Raw genomic sequence first — 15,919 nt, 5'->3', positions numbered from 1 at the left:
TTACATTTGTTGTTCCCTTGAGGACCACAGAACCGGTAGTGCACTGATCGATACTGTCAAAACCAAGTTATAAGAGCGAGATTCCATTGTCGTCACAGTCAAACGGGGTGACTTGCATTACTTCTTAGTTTTCTTATATCATATTTTTTACCGCCAACTCTTCAGCAATCAGGCCTATCTAGGGTTCACAGAGTTCAGTTATTAACCGCTTATTCCAAATTTGCCGACTCTTAAGACTTTCCGAGTCGAACCTCATTTGAAACGCTCATAAAATTGTTCAATGGTTTTTAATCCGGGGTTCCATTTTGTAATCGGAAAGCTTCTTCAACACTGGCTGGAGTTGTACGGAAACCAGAGTGCGGATTTTTGGAAGCGTTTTTAAGCTTGCGCAATTGCTTTTTTCTTCAGCGGTTGCAAAGATGTGTGTTGTTTTGTGGTAGGAATACAAACCTTACGTTGCATATTTTACACGTTATCAATTATTGGAAAAAATGGCTCGCCAAACTTTTTCCAATGAGAGCTTTTGATCATTGATCCACGTTAAGTAAATAGGAACATAAAATACTACAAGGTATACAGCCCTAGGGGTTGTACGAAATGGTGACGTAGGACTAAATGTATATATTATATGCTGCGATAAACTGTTCCTAGGCAACACTACCGTTTATATTTGATGGTCGTTATTGTAAAACTAACGATGCAGAAATACATGAAAATTTTACCCTAGTAGTAGTTGTGAAAATTCTCATAACTCTTATCTTCAAGCATCTATAGTTCTAAAAAGAACCGATTCCATAATCTTCAGCTCGAAATGTGTGCTATAGAGCGCTGATGATCGCACCACCACCGTTAGTATTGAATATTTTGTTGGCAGCGCATATAATTTGCTCTCCGCTGTGCCCTCCACTAGCTGTGCCAGCAAAATATCCTGCAGCGTACGATGGTAACTGTTGCTGCCGTATGAAAAATAAAAGTAACATGCTCCGCACTGCCTGGAATTTGACTCGTATGCAGCTCTCGTTTCTCAATGTCGCGTACCTCTAACAGCTACACTCCACTCGCTGTTGTGTGACAAACTAGACTGAAGCTGAATTTACAACATACTTTTTTGATAGTAAAGCAAGAAATAGAAAGAAACTGATATTTAACTCAAAAACGATGAAATTTCACTGGTATGCGATTATAGGCACACTTTAGAAGCAAGTTTTAACACATTTCGGATGATTTTTCGCGGAAATTAGTTACGATTGCGTTGTTTATTAATGTAAAGAAAAAAGTTTACTTAGTTTGAGTGGTTACGCGACTTTTACGTGCCGGTATTAGTGAAAATGTCGCTGCAGGTGCGAAAATACAAACAACACCGAGAGAGAAAAAATAATGACGTGAAAAATAGCAAGATTGAAACGTTTCAAAGGTTTCTCGGTGAAACCAAATGTGCAAACTAATTAAATTAGGTGCTATGCTGGTTTAGCAATCTCACAAAAATTAATTGCAGGTTAGTTGAAAAAAATAATGTTGTTCTATGAGGCATTCCCGAAATACGGTAGTATGCAGGAGGTAACCAACGGTCCTCCCATGCTTGGATTCCGTCCCGTTTCACGTTAGCCGACACAAACGATGCTTCTGAGCTGTTTCTTTGATACACAGTTTGTTCTTTCTAGTCTTCAGCCCTACTTTCTTTAAAGTTTCTTTCTGAAGTATCCACAGGCGTGACTTCTGGCACGCCTTTTGTAGGTTCTGACCGTGATTCTCGACGCAAGAGAGGTTCTGCAACTGCAAATCAGCGAGAAAATAAGATAACAAAATAAATAACCAAAAAGAAAAAAACAACAAAAGTGCGTCTGTTAAGTCAGTACATAATGACAATAAATACAGCATAAACAATATCCATGATGATAAGTATAAATGTTTATGTTTATGCGCACGGTAAAAATGAAAAACCTCAATATCATCACCAGTGTTGCAAGTCACTCCGTTTGACGGTTTGTACTCACGCCATGCTGATGTTTTACATCAACTTTCAAGCGGTTGTGAGAGCCTTGGTGTATAATTATATTAGTTTTCAGGAGGGCTTGATATTTGACTTACGATTATCCGAAACGGTAGCAGATACTTCTAAGGCGGGTACCGAAATTTCCTTGTTTTTTAGGTTCATTTTTAACACTTTCGTCTGGCACAAGTAACTAATTACAAAAAAAAACTTTCACTGGCAAATTTTTTTTTTCGTAGCTTTCAATAATTTGTTTAATAATTACAACGCTCGTAATTAAATATTTATTGCACACCGTCATAAAACACTTCATTATGAATGAAACTAAAGTTATCGTTACTGCTCAAACGACGTCGCAGTGTGTTACGTGGAATCGACCAGTTTGTGGATTAGATTCGTTTTATTTAATTGACGATTAATTTCTTTCGAGCGTCGTTTTACTACCCACACATATGGAGCAGCGATGACAGTGATGACCATTCATATAAACTTAATTATCAGCCGCTCCATACCTTGTCGCACACTTTTATAACAGTCCAGCACGCGTTCGTTGACGCGTTTATTTCAGTGTCAATCTGCTTGATAAAGCATCAATCTTTTTCGGAAGAAGCGTTTTTGGCACGGCTGCGATGGTTCAAAATAGTCTAACATGTCTGTCTAAAAGAAGATGGCTCAATTGAAGTACTAGTGGATGTGTTAATTGAAATCTTTGAAAAGAAAGTATATTTGTCTTATTTTTATTCAGGGATCAATATAACAAGTTACAATTATCGGTAAAGTAAATTTCGTGGAATTGGTCTTATGACCAGGTGTGCTACCCTATCGGTGTATGTTTATACGCAAATAAGTTGACTCGCTTTTTCCGCTCCAGGTGGTGTTTGATTACTAGATTGTAACTATGATCGAGAACTAAATGCTCATCACAAACAGTTGGGTTAAAATGTTTTTGGAATATTCTAGCAATCAGTAACTATTATTCTGAAACAATAGTGATTTTGTGCATTGTTTTATTTGTACTTTGATTTCTTGCTTTGCAAACAAAACAACAATTTGAGTAGTAAAATTATAGGAACGCGCAGAATAGATAATTTGAGCAGATAGTATCAGATAGTATAAAACTGTATTCTGCCACTTGTTTATTATATCCCATGTTTTGAGCACTAGCACGGTTTCGACCTTATACAATAATGCGACTGAGGTAATTTCGAAGTTGTGTCTTAGTGATGCTTTTTCGGAAGAAATCTGTATGGAAAACAATCGAAAAAATCTGTAATTATGGCAACACTACATCAAATTACTATTAATCGAGCGATTTGAAACAATTGTTTTTGTTAATGATCACTAGATCTAATTCAGATATGCTTGTTATGGTAAACCTCACAGGTACAATACAGTCATTTACATTTGTTGTTCCCTTGAGGACCACAGAACCGGTAGTGCACTGATCGATACTGTCAAAACCAAGTTATAAGAGCGAGATTCCATTGTCGTCACAGTCAAACGGGGTGACTTGCATTACTTCTTAGTTTTCTTATATCATATTTTTTACCGCCAACTCTTCAGCAATCAGGCCTATCTAGGGTTCACAGAGTTCAGTTATTAACCGCTTATTCCAAATTTGCCGACTCTTAAGACTTTCCGAGTCGAACCTCATTTGAAACGCTCATAAAATTGTTCAATGGTTTTTAATCCGGGGTTCCATTTTGTAATCGGAAAGCTTCTTCAACACTGGCTGCGAGTTGTACGGAAACCAGAGTGCGGATTTTTGGAAGCGTTTTTAAGCTTGCGCAATTGCTTTTTTCTTCAGCGGTTGCAAAGATGTGTGTTGTTTTGTGGTAGGAATACAAACCTTACGTTGCATATTTTACACGTTATCAATTATTGGAAAAAATGGCTCGCCAAACTTTTTCCAATGAGAGCTTTTGATCATTGATCTACGTTAAGTAAATAGGAACATAAAATACTACAAGGTATACAGCCCTAGGGGTTGTACGAAATGGTGACGTAGGACTAAATGTATATATTATATGCTGCGATAAACTGTTCCTAGGCAACACTACCGTTTATATTTGATGGTCGTTATTGTAAAACTAACGATGCAGAAATACATGAAAATTTTACCCTAGTAGTAGTTGTGAAAATTCTCATAACTCTTATCTTCAAGCATCTATAGTTCTAAAAAGAACCGATTCCATAATCTTCAGCTCGAAATGTGTGCTATAGAGCGCTGATGATCGCACCACCACCGTTAGTATTGAATATTTTGTTGGCAGCGCATATAATTTGCTCTCCGCTGTGCCCTCCACTAGCTGTGCCAGCAAAATATCCTGCAGCGTACGATGGTAACTGTTGCTGCCGTATGAAAAATAAAAGTAACATGCTCCGCACTGCCTGGAATTTGACTCGTATGCAGCTCTCGTTTCTCAATGTCGCGTACCTCTAACAGCTACACTCCACTCGCTGTTGTGTGACAAACTAGACTGAAGCTGAATTTACAACATACTTTTTTGATAGTAAAGCAAGAAATAGAAAGAAACTGATATTTAACTCAAAAACGATGAAATTTCACTGGTATGCGATTATAGGCACACTTTAGAAGCAAGTTTTAACACATTTCGGATGATTTTTCGCGGAAATTAGTTACGATTGCGTTGTTTATTAATGTAAAGAAAAAAGTTTACTTAGTTTGAGTGGTTACGCGACTTTTACGTGCCGGTATTAGTGAAAATGTCGCTGCAGGCGCGAAAATACAAACAACACCGAGAGAGAAAAAATAATGACGTGAAAAATAGCAAGATTGAAACGTTTCAAAGGTTTCTCGGTGAAACCAAATGTGCAAACTAATCAAATTAGGTGCTATGCTGGTTTAGCAATCTCACAAAAATTAATTGCAGGTTAGTTGAAAAAAATAATGTTGTTCTATGAGGCATTCCCGAAATACGGTAGTATGCAGGAGGTAACCAACGGTCCTCCCATGCTTGGATTCCGTCCCGTTTCACGTTAGCCGACACAAACGATGCTTCTGAGCTGTTTCTTTGATACACAGTTTGTTCTTTCTAGTCTTCAGCCCTACTTTCTTTAAAGTTTCTTTCTGAAGTATCCACAGGCGTGACTTCTGGCACGCCTTTTGTAGGTTCTGACCGTGATTCTCGACGCAAGAGAGGTTCTGCAACTGCAAATCAGCGAGAAAATAAGATAACAAAATAAACAACCAAAAAGAAAAAAACAACAAAAGTGCGTCTGTTAAGTCAGTACATAATGACAATAAATACAGCATAAACAATATCCATGATGATAAGTATAAATGTTTATGTTTATGCGCACGGTAAAAATGAAAAACCTCAATATCATCACCAGTGTTGCAAGTCACTCCGTTTGACGGTTTGTACTCACGCCATGCTGATGTTTTACATCAACTTTCAAGCGGTTGTGAGAGCCTTGGTGTATAATTATATTAGTTTTCAGGAGGGCTTGATATTTGACTTACGATTATCCGAAACGGTAGCAGATACTTCTAAGACGGGTACCGAAATTTCCTTGTTTTTTAGGTTCATTTTTAACACTTTCGTCTGGCACAAGTAACTTCTTACTACATGCCACAAAGTAAATCGCCAATTATCAATATTGGCTCTCGAAAAAAGAAAGTATACAAACCCCATCACAAATATTTGGATGACATTTGCCTTTCGTGAGCGATAATCGGAAGCTAACGTACATACTGAAATGAAAGTGTCCTGAACTAGTCTGAACGGAGAGTGCTGCAAATATTGACAGAAAGTATCTTACATAAACACACTATTGTCGCTTGATGTTGTCATAAAGCAAATTCGGTTGGTTCTGCATAGTTTGAGTGTCAGTCAATAGTTTTGTGGCAGATTTAGAATACTGCAGAAGACAGTTTGTATGTAATTATTTAGATTTTCAGATTTCAATTTACCAGTCTGTACCGTAAGCCGGGGTGAGATTGTCACCCCCAGGTGAGATTGATCCCTTCCGTGTCAGAAGACTAATCTTTCTTTATTTTCTAGTTTTTTATTAGCCTCTTCCTTATTTGCTTGTATTAAAAGAGTGTGTTACAATAAAATAAAGGGTGAAATCAAAGGTTGCGAAAGAAAATCATTCTAAGAGCTGGAGTATTATAATATATTGCGATGTGCTATGTAAAACATATGAAGTTAGTCTCGAGCTATGGCGTTGGTTGTCATATTTCACATGATCTCTCTGTTCAAACCCTCAACTTTTAGTATGATTTTTTTCTGAGGAAAAAATTGACATTGATTCAAGGATATGTTTATTGTATTCAAAACTAACAATATTATGTTCAGTATGTTGATGTGAATAATAGTGAGTACATATTCATTTAACTGAGGTGAATTCGGTGAATTTGCCCCGAGTTTTACAGCTTCACACTTAGAATTTACCATAACGGCAAAACTTAGCTCATGCTCTTATAAGTTCCTCTCTCACACCTCCACGAGTCATATGATTACAATAGACTGCCACCTGAAACATTGATAGAACTGGTTGGTGTTGCCTGGGCAGTGAGATCTATACTTTAGCGGAAGAGGAAATGCTTCGCAAACCCGAGCATTGCAAAATGGTGCGGTTTATAACAACGCCTGATCTCCATGCTAGGAGCGGCTGACCAACGTGCTGGTACCAGCTTGACATTCTAAACAGAGCAGAGACGATGGTCCTTCGGCGAGACAGGGGGTTGGGGAATGCCTAACGAACCGCCCCGAAAAATAATATGTTACAAACGATGTAAGAGGTAATACGGATTGAAACAATTGGCATGAACCTTGGGAACGAAATAAGGACTACGACTATAAACTTGGGGTATGGAACTGCAAATCGCTCTGCTTTTTAAGACGCGACAGGAAAATCTACGATAAGCTATATCCACGTAACTTCGAAGTCTTAGCACTGCAAGAACTTTGTTGGATAGTTCAGAAGGTATGGAAAGTAGGCACCGGACGACTACTTTCTAGCAGAGTGGAGCACCACCAGCGAACTGAGAACCGGTTTCATAATACTGGGTAATATGTGCTAACGCGTGATGGGGTAGCAGTATGGTGGTCGGTATTACCGACTTTTCGAAAACCCGGTATTTCGGTATTCATAAAAATAAAAACCGGTAAAACCGGTAAAAAAAAACGGTATTTTCATTTTTTTCTGACTAATACAAACCAAGAGCGACTCGTCTTTAAACCCACTTGTTCAACTACAAAATTCTGAAAATCATAGTTTGGGAAAATAATGACAATCATGTCCGCGGGAAAACGCAAGTCATTCTCTTTGTACTATTTGAAAATAAAACTGAAAAATAATTAAATATATTCAGAAAGTTGGATTTGAAATTTATTTTTTGCCTAGCGTTTCAGGTCGCATCTATGGACGTGTCACTGCATAATTATGTTTTTGCATTTATGAGTACCTATGCTTCATTACGACCCAGTTTTTTTCTGTAGATTCGGACCACTCGTTTTAATCTCTTGTGGTATTGTACGATCCAGATACAACACTGGATAAATTTAATAGTGTTTGGAAAACTTTAATGAATGAATCCAGTGATATGATTACGAATAACATAATTTCGAAACTTATATTATCGCAAAACTTAGTTTTAAATTAATGAATAAATTTGAAATTCTTAGAGGAACAATTATTGAAACTGTTGAGAAGAGTAAATAAATGAAGAAGAAAATGAAATGACGATCAGACAAGAATTTACATTCTACGAATTCGAAGAAATCGAACGTAAATACTTCTTTATTCTGTTTGATGCTCTTTAAATAGTTCTTCCAAATTCAGTTGAACCTGAAAAAGCATTTTTCTCAGCTAGAACTATTGCTAATAAAATTCGCTGCGGTTTGGGCGACGAAGCTACGACCATGCTACTGCTATTTAAATTTCACTTTCTCAAGAATAAGGAGCAGTAATTTTTAGGACGAATTCTTTATTGATTGACTATTTCATCCTGTAAACGCTTTGTATCAGGAGCAACATGTTCATAACTAGGGGCAACCTGTGCAATGCACACGGAGACGCCAAACAAAAAATAAATCCCCAATCCAAATTTATATGTATATATTATTTTTTTAGTTTTACTTTTAAATAGCACAAAACAAATAATGACTTACGTTTTTTCGCAGACAAGATTGTGATTACTGCTCCAAACTTAAATTTGTGGTTGAACTGGTAGGTTCAAAATCCACGGGTTGCTTCTGTAAGTATGAGTGTGTCGAGAGATTAGCTGTTCTACTTAAAAAATAAATGTCTTGTTTTATTGATATGAAGTTTTTTTTACATATTATCGATACACACAAATACATCATCTGAATCCAAGCAGAACAAACAAGAAGGAAACAAAAATTAATAAATAGGTTAGAGAAAATAATATTCAATGTTGCTTCTGTCTAAATATATTCATGTGATTTGTAACGCCTACCTAAGTGGGTAGCATTCATTAACCTTACAACGATTTATGAACATTGTGACAATTATTTTTTTAATTTTAAGAAAAATACCGGAAATACCGGTTTTTTCGCCTGGTATTTCGGTATTGGAAAAAATATCGGTTTTACCGGTTTTTGTTTTACCGGTAAACCACCCTAGGTAGCAGTCGATCAATGCGAGGATGTGTATGTTCAAAATGAAGGCCGGTTCCTCAACTACATCATCATCAACGTGCACTGCTTACACAAAGGGAGACCCGAAAACAAGAAGTAAGCGTTCTTCGCGTAGCTAGAGCAGGTCTACGATAATTGCCTGCGACGGGACGTGAAAGTTGTCATTGGGGACATGAATGCTCAGGTAGGACGGGAGGCAATGTATAGACCGATTATCGAGCAAGATAGTCTACATGCCGTGTCTAGTAATATGGTAGTCCGAAGTTCCTTCTTTTTCCTCATAGATACCCACATAACCACCTGGAAATCACACGACCAACAGACAGAGAATCAAACCGACCACGTTCTAATCGACGTCAGGTTCTTCTCAGATGTCATCAATGTTCACACCTACCGCAGTGCGAATATCGGGCCACAACCTAGTAGCTGTATGCATAAGCTACTCTGAACGATGTGCAATACCCGCAGAAGTCGAATACCACGACGAATATTGAACAACTGCGGAACGCCGATGTTGCACAGGCATGCGCGCCGTAGCTGTAGGCAGCGCTACTTACGGAAAAGCAGCTTAGCGCAGCGATCAGTGGAGGAGTATTCAATGCCCCATAGGTAGCACTGCTGTAGCGTTACTAGGTACAAGGGCTCATTATAGGTCGAATCAAAGAAACGACTGATTTAACGGCGAATGCAAACAGTTAGCCGAGGAGAAGAACGAGGCATGGCCGTAAATGCTTCAATATCGTACGAGAGCGAATGTTACCGAGGAGCTTGGAACAGATAAAACACAGTTCTCCGAAGGAAGAAGCTCCAACAAGAGGACCAAGATCGCGTAGCGATGAAAGAGCTGTACCAAGCTAAAGACACTTCTACGAGAAGCTGAACGGCTCAAGCGAAGGCTACGTGTTGCCAGTCGACATGCGGGAGCTTGTACGGCAACCTTCTTACGGACGAGTGTGAAGTGATCGGAAGGTGGAAGCAGCACTTCGATGAGCATTTGAATGGCGATGCATTTGAGCGCGAGGATGGTATGGCAAATGATCTTGGTGCACGAGCAGAAGACAACAGCATTCTAGCCTCTAATCCCCTAAAGGTGAGGGAAGAGATTGGCCGGCTGAAATACAATAAAGCTGCTGTAGTGGACCGACTTCCCAGCGACCTATTGAAATACGGTAGAGAAACACTGGCTAGAGCCGTGCATTTGCCGTGGTCATTTCCAAGATTTGGGAGGTAGAACGAATGCCGGAGGAGTAGATGAAAGTCATTGTATGTTCCAAATACAAAAAGGGCGACTAGTTGGAGTGAGCTGGAGAGCAGCATTTTCCGGGCAATCACTCTGCTGAACGCCGTCTAACTACAAAGTATTTTCCCAAAGACTCTGTCGTCGATTATCACCATTTGCGAAGTAGTTCATGGCGAACTACCGCGTGAGATTCATGTTTGTCCGCGTTACCATGGATCAGATATTCGCGGCTCGCAGAAATACCGCGGATACAATATGCTCACACATCATTTATTCATCGGTTTCAAATCGACGTACAACATAATCGATCGAGACCAGCTATGGCAAATTATGCACGACTATGGATTTCCGCACAATTGGTCAAAGCGATGGTGGATCGAGTGATGTGCATGGTTCGAGTATCGGGGGTACTCTCGAGCCCCTTCGAAACTTGTAGAAGTTGGAGGCAAGGTGGTGGTATCATGGGCCAACTGTTTAGTATTGCTCTGGAAAGTGTAATTGGAAGAGCGGGGATTAAAACGAGTGGCACGATATTTCAAAAATCGGTTAAACTTTTTGGTTTCGCTGATGTTACCGACATTGTGGCTCGGTCCTTTATGAAGATGACGGATACGCTCATCGGACTGAAGGCCGAATCAAACGACTGGTCATCAATGTTTCGAAGACAAAGTACTTGAAAAGAAGGGGTTCACCAGAAGACAGTGCTAACTTCCCACCTCGAGTTCAAGTTGGTCGTGATGTAATCGAGGTGGTCAACGAGTCCATGTACCTGGGCTCACTGGTAACTGCCGACAACGATACCAGCAGAAAAAATGAACGGCATGTTATGGTACCGTCTATAGGACACTGATCAGTCCTCTACTGCCATAAGATATGGACTATGCCTTGCGGTCTTCGAGCGGGAGGTGTCGCGTACCATCTTTGGTGGACTACAGATGGAGAACGGAACAGGGCGAACGAACAGTAAGAGCTGCCTGGTGAGTCATCTATCGTCTACATTGCTAAGGCTGACAGGTCGAGAGTGCACAATGGACAAGGTGGATCGATCAGGTGGAACACTACCCACGAACCCTACGCAGACTGCAGAGCTGGCGAACTGCAGACCGGCTGAAGTGGGACGACTCTTACGCATAGCAAAGGTTACACCACAGCTTGGAACTGTTTGGTAAGTGAATAATCAGTGATCCAAAGCAAATTGAATAAATCCTCAGTGGCTTTATTCCTAGACAGTATTTTTACGTGTTATGTATTCTATACACAAATGCATCAAAAAGTAAGAGTTCCAAGGGGTTTAATGAAAAAGTAGGAGGGTGGTATTCAAGACACGACCGCATGACGTTGGACTACGGTATTCTTATATTCCATTAAAACAAATAATAGAGAGAATTGCAACTCTAGTATTTGCTGCAATTTTATCTAACAGTGCATTTCTGGATGCTGAGACGTTAAAACGTTATAAATAATAATATATACTAAAAGAATGGATATCTTTTATTTAATCGCTGTCATTTCATACATATTCGAATCAACCCTTTGTTTGTTGCACTACCAAGACAATCATTTAATTGAGCGAATTGGTAAAATTTTCCTATCTAAGCAAAAAGCAAACTTTACGAAACTATCTGAAATTGGAGCCCAGAACCGAAAATTTTAAATTTGAAAATTGTTTGACATTTAATCGATAAAACTCATGCTAGGTTAGTTCCAGCCCAGCATATAACTTCATGTATTTGAAAAAAAAAACGTTTGGTTCAATAACTCAATATAGCAAGAGCTCAATCACACGTTTTTCGGTAGTTGTTATCAAGGTTTGGGCGAGACAGGAAAATATCTTAACGATCTTAACTTCTTCAGTTGTGATTTAGAGCATTTCTAATTGTTTTTTTATTTTTCACGATAGCGACAAGTTTGTTTCTTTCTCTGTGTGCGAGAAACAAAATCAAAACCGCGCACCGAGAAACAAAAACGAAAATTTAATGAATGCTCATTAAGAAAACTTGCAACTCTTTTTACCAATAATTTATGATACTCAAAAGAACCCGTTTTGATCTAAATCAAATTTCTAGTAAATAAGTGTTGATCATTCATAGGTAGTAATTTTTCCTCGATTAATAAAGACTGGCTGAAGAAGTTAAAATCGATGCTGTAAAATCAAATTCACAACTGTGTTCGTTAAGACGTTTTAATATTTTCAATGACAATAATAATCTTCGATAAACTCCCGCTATAGTTATTCACACACATGCTATAACTATCTAAACACGCGTTAAAACTATTCATACACACGCTGTAGCTATAGCTATCCATACACACGCTATTCCTTTCCATACATTCGATACAACTGTCTATACACACCATAAGCTATCCAACCATGTGCTATTACTATCCATACATACGCTATAACTAATCATTACACACGCAGCAGCTATCCACACACAAGCTATAACTATCCGTACACACGCTGAAGATATACACGCAATAGCCATAATATGCTACACATGCTAGTGTCTTACACACGCTATAGCTAGCCATACACACGCAACAGCGCCATCCTTATCATCGCAAATGTCATAGCAATACAGATGCACATACGCTATATGTGCACACTGCACACACACCCAACGTTTTCACCCAACGATATCTGAATTGGATTACCGCTGGTGTGGTCCAACTCAGATCGAAGGAGCACCGAACTGAATGAAGAAATGCAGCTTCCCACTACCTCCGCCGCTGCTGCCTGATACCACCACTCTGGTTCTGCTGCAGCTCAGTTTGGCCGCTAGAATCAGCCACCGCTGCTGATTATACAAGACCGGCCTGGTGGCCTTTCACTTGTAAACTGAAGAGACCTTCCACTTGCTATGAGACGACACAGGCTATTATATAGCCCAAAGCAAAAATCCATCCGCGAGCAAACAAGAAGCGAGCTTGTGATTGGTTGAATGTGCACGACTTTCAACACAACTTTTAACTAGTTTAGTATCGAAAACATATTTAAATTATTATATGACAATCTTGCGCAATATTTCCCCTATCAATCAAGCCATTGGTGTTTAGAATCTGTTCAGTGGTAATGATAAAAGAAGCATTTTAAAACGGTGTTGAAACACCTGTTGCAGCTACCGAAAGCGAGCTCGTTATTGGTTGAAAGCTGTGAGACTGTTTACAAAGCCAGATCGGTTGTATCCGTTAGTGTCGTCTGTGCTTGTGAAGAGAGGTGGTGATTGGTTGCTCGGTATGATTTAGACAATCGATGTGATTTATCAATTTTTCAATAGTGTATCTCGAACAATAGGTTATTTTTGTTACATAAACTCAACCGTAAAAGAATTTCTGATCGGTTGATGCCAAAACCTCGAAATTCTGAAAAAGAAATGACTGATGTATAAGCGCTCAAAACCTGACCACTTTTCCCTGGTTTTCCCCGGTTGAATTACTAGATTTTCAAATTCAGGTGCCTAACTTCGATATAGACGTTAGTCCAACGTCAAAAATATCGCTAAACGCGATCAATTTATTTAAAATGAATAATCTTGAGATACGATTATTTTTAGTAAAGCGAGCGATATATGTAATTTCACGAGGATGCGAAAAATTAACGAGAACAACGTGTGACCTAAAGAAAAAATTCCTTATCCAGAAGGGACCCAAACCCATACCTTCAGTTCTCGTTAAATTAGAGCTGAATGACCCCTCAGGTTAAAGGATCTCTAATAAAAATCAAATCAAATCAAATCTCGTTAAATCTTCGTATTCTCTTAAAATTACATACATTGACCACGTTACCAAATTTAAAACGTAGTCATTAGACAAAAAATGAAATTAGTTCGTGAAGTGATACGATTATCGATGGGAGTACTTAGAAAAACTAAAATATTTTTTTGTTTATTGCAGAAAATTTTAGAAGGGAAATTCTAAATTCGAAAAAAAAAACATTTTGTTTTAGCGTTCTTGTAGTTTTCAGAGAATTTTAATATGTACAGAAAATTACCGCTATGATAGTTTTAATTATTTCTCTTATTTGAAATTTTTGATTTTCTTTTTATTTTATTCTAGTTCTCCTAGATAAAAATGCTATACATTTCACTTGTAAGCACTCTTCCAATCTTAGACTAAATAATGTAATGATCCAATCAGTGCACAGGTCTGGGCATGATTGATAATTGAATTAAAACACCAATATTCTGTACAATTGCCAAGAATCCTTGTTTTCGGTACAATCTGTACATGATTATTTGAGTTCGTTTTACGAAAAAAATAAACGAAACGAATTCCTCTCAGGTAAACGAAAGCTATTAGTTTCAAATTTATACGCAATAGCTGTAATTGGCTGTTAATAAGCGAGTTAGCTGAAATTCATTAAAACAGTAATTACATCTTCTCATACTACCGGTAGACGCATAATTGACGACGATTGTTCAGTGAAAACCGCCGTCGGAATTTAGAATTAAATCTGCTATCGGCCAGGTGTATAAGGTGAAGCTGTTTGTTGTTTTCGGTTCCGGCGCTGAACTTCAGGCTTTTGATGATAAAGAATCCAGCTGCAAAGCTACCCTGCCCCGCATCCCTCGGTTTCAAATGAATCGAGGGATGCGGGGATCCGGTCAATATATTCCTATACACAATTCTTTATTGATCTGTATTCAGATGCGGGCGAAGCTGATATTGTCTAATAAAAGGATTCAGGTCACCAGTTTTCACACATTGAGGATGTCCCCTAAACATGATCTATTGGTTTCCTGGGTAAATACAACCGACCGGGTAATAACAGAGTAGTAACAGCAGGCGACCAATCAAGCTCAACCTTAAGCTCACAAATATATTAAATGAAGATATAAATTGAACGACTTTTTTCTTAGTATCCTCAGAAAATTCAAACCTTGTACGGCAGCAAAAATATTAGTGAAGTTTTGTTTAGACTTTTATTGGTTTCAGGCGGCAATACAGGATTTCTGTATTAACAAAAAAAAATATATATATAAAACTTCATTCAAAACTTTAAGCTATGCTAGACGAAGAATTTCAGTTCAAACTTTAAGCTATACTGGATGAAAAACTTTGTTAATATATGTTCGTTATGGTATACGCAGAGGTTCCCAGAAACAGTTGGTGGCCAAAAAAACGATCAACTAATAAAGGATTCTGTGAATCTAGATTCAAGTTAATGGTTAAAATTTTGCCCCTTCCTGATAAATTGATAATTGCATTTTTTTTTGACTAATGCATTGAATTTACGAGGCAGCAAACGTGCTTTGCGTTAAAGAATTCTCGACAAGAACAGAAGATTAATTGCCCAACCAGAAACATGTTTTTTGTACTGAATGTTCATGACTTTCATAGAACACAAGTTTTGCTAACGAGTTTTTCTACGCGATTTTGCGAATCAACTTGTTTTTACGAGATAACACGATAACTATAGAACTGCTCAAATAATCAAATCAGTTTTATTTGATTTCCAGCCTAGATTTAGATTACGACAAAAGCTGATAAACCAAGATGTGAACGATAAGTAAAGGTTCATATCATTATTTTTCAGCGCAATTGGTTACATTCCACTTCTCTAGGTCAAGTGTTGTGGGGAGTAGTTACTGTTAATCATAACGTTAAATCACGAACCAAGCATATGATAACACTACGACAGCTGATCAAATATTATTGTATGTAAAACGCTATAAGAAAAACTATTTTCCTCCCCCACTCATGCCTAACAGCGTCAGACACACGATATCATAATAATATCAGGCAAGTCACTAATAAATATAGCTTATTTGAATAACATTGTTTACAGCCTAGCCGCAGCATGATCCTGGTATATAAACGTTATCTTTCGACTATGGCTGTTGTAACAGAAAAACGTAATTATTGCAAGTGTTCGTTCTGCTCTTAATCGCTTACATGTTGTTTAGGTGGACTCGGTAGTGAGCGAGTTGGATGGTAATCAGTCCGTTAGTCATCATCGCGTAAGGCACATAAAACAAGCGATAAGGGTGTGAAAAATTTCCAACATTATTAATGCCTCAATATCGGTCATTGATAATTTTCGTGTCAACAGTCATC

The 15,919-nt window shown here is 38.3% G+C and overlaps 1 protein-coding gene across 5 annotated transcripts in view; it reads right to left on the bottom strand.

Moving 5' to 3' along the window:
* Positions 1 to 15,919, bottom strand: part of LOC129718796 (adenosine receptor A2a) — an 89,264-nt gene that overhangs the window by 54,295 nt on the left and 19,050 nt on the right. Inside the window, exon 2 of one of the 5 annotated variants that reach the window (XM_055669882.1) lies at positions 1,743 to 1,773. The exons of the other annotated variants lie outside the window; for them this stretch is intronic. The gene's annotated coding sequence lies outside the window, so the exon portion shown is untranslated. The remainder of the gene's footprint in view (positions 1 to 1,742; positions 1,774 to 15,919) is intronic. 5 annotated transcript variants of the gene reach the window in all.

The sequence above is a fragment of the Wyeomyia smithii genome, chromosome 1, assembly GCF_029784165.1.
Source record: "Wyeomyia smithii strain HCP4-BCI-WySm-NY-G18 chromosome 1, ASM2978416v1, whole genome shotgun sequence".
NCBI classification, from domain to species: Eukaryota; Metazoa; Arthropoda; class Insecta; order Diptera; family Culicidae; genus Wyeomyia; species Wyeomyia smithii.
Note: the sequence above shows the minus strand (reverse complement) of the source record. Positions and strands in the feature narration are given on the sequence as shown.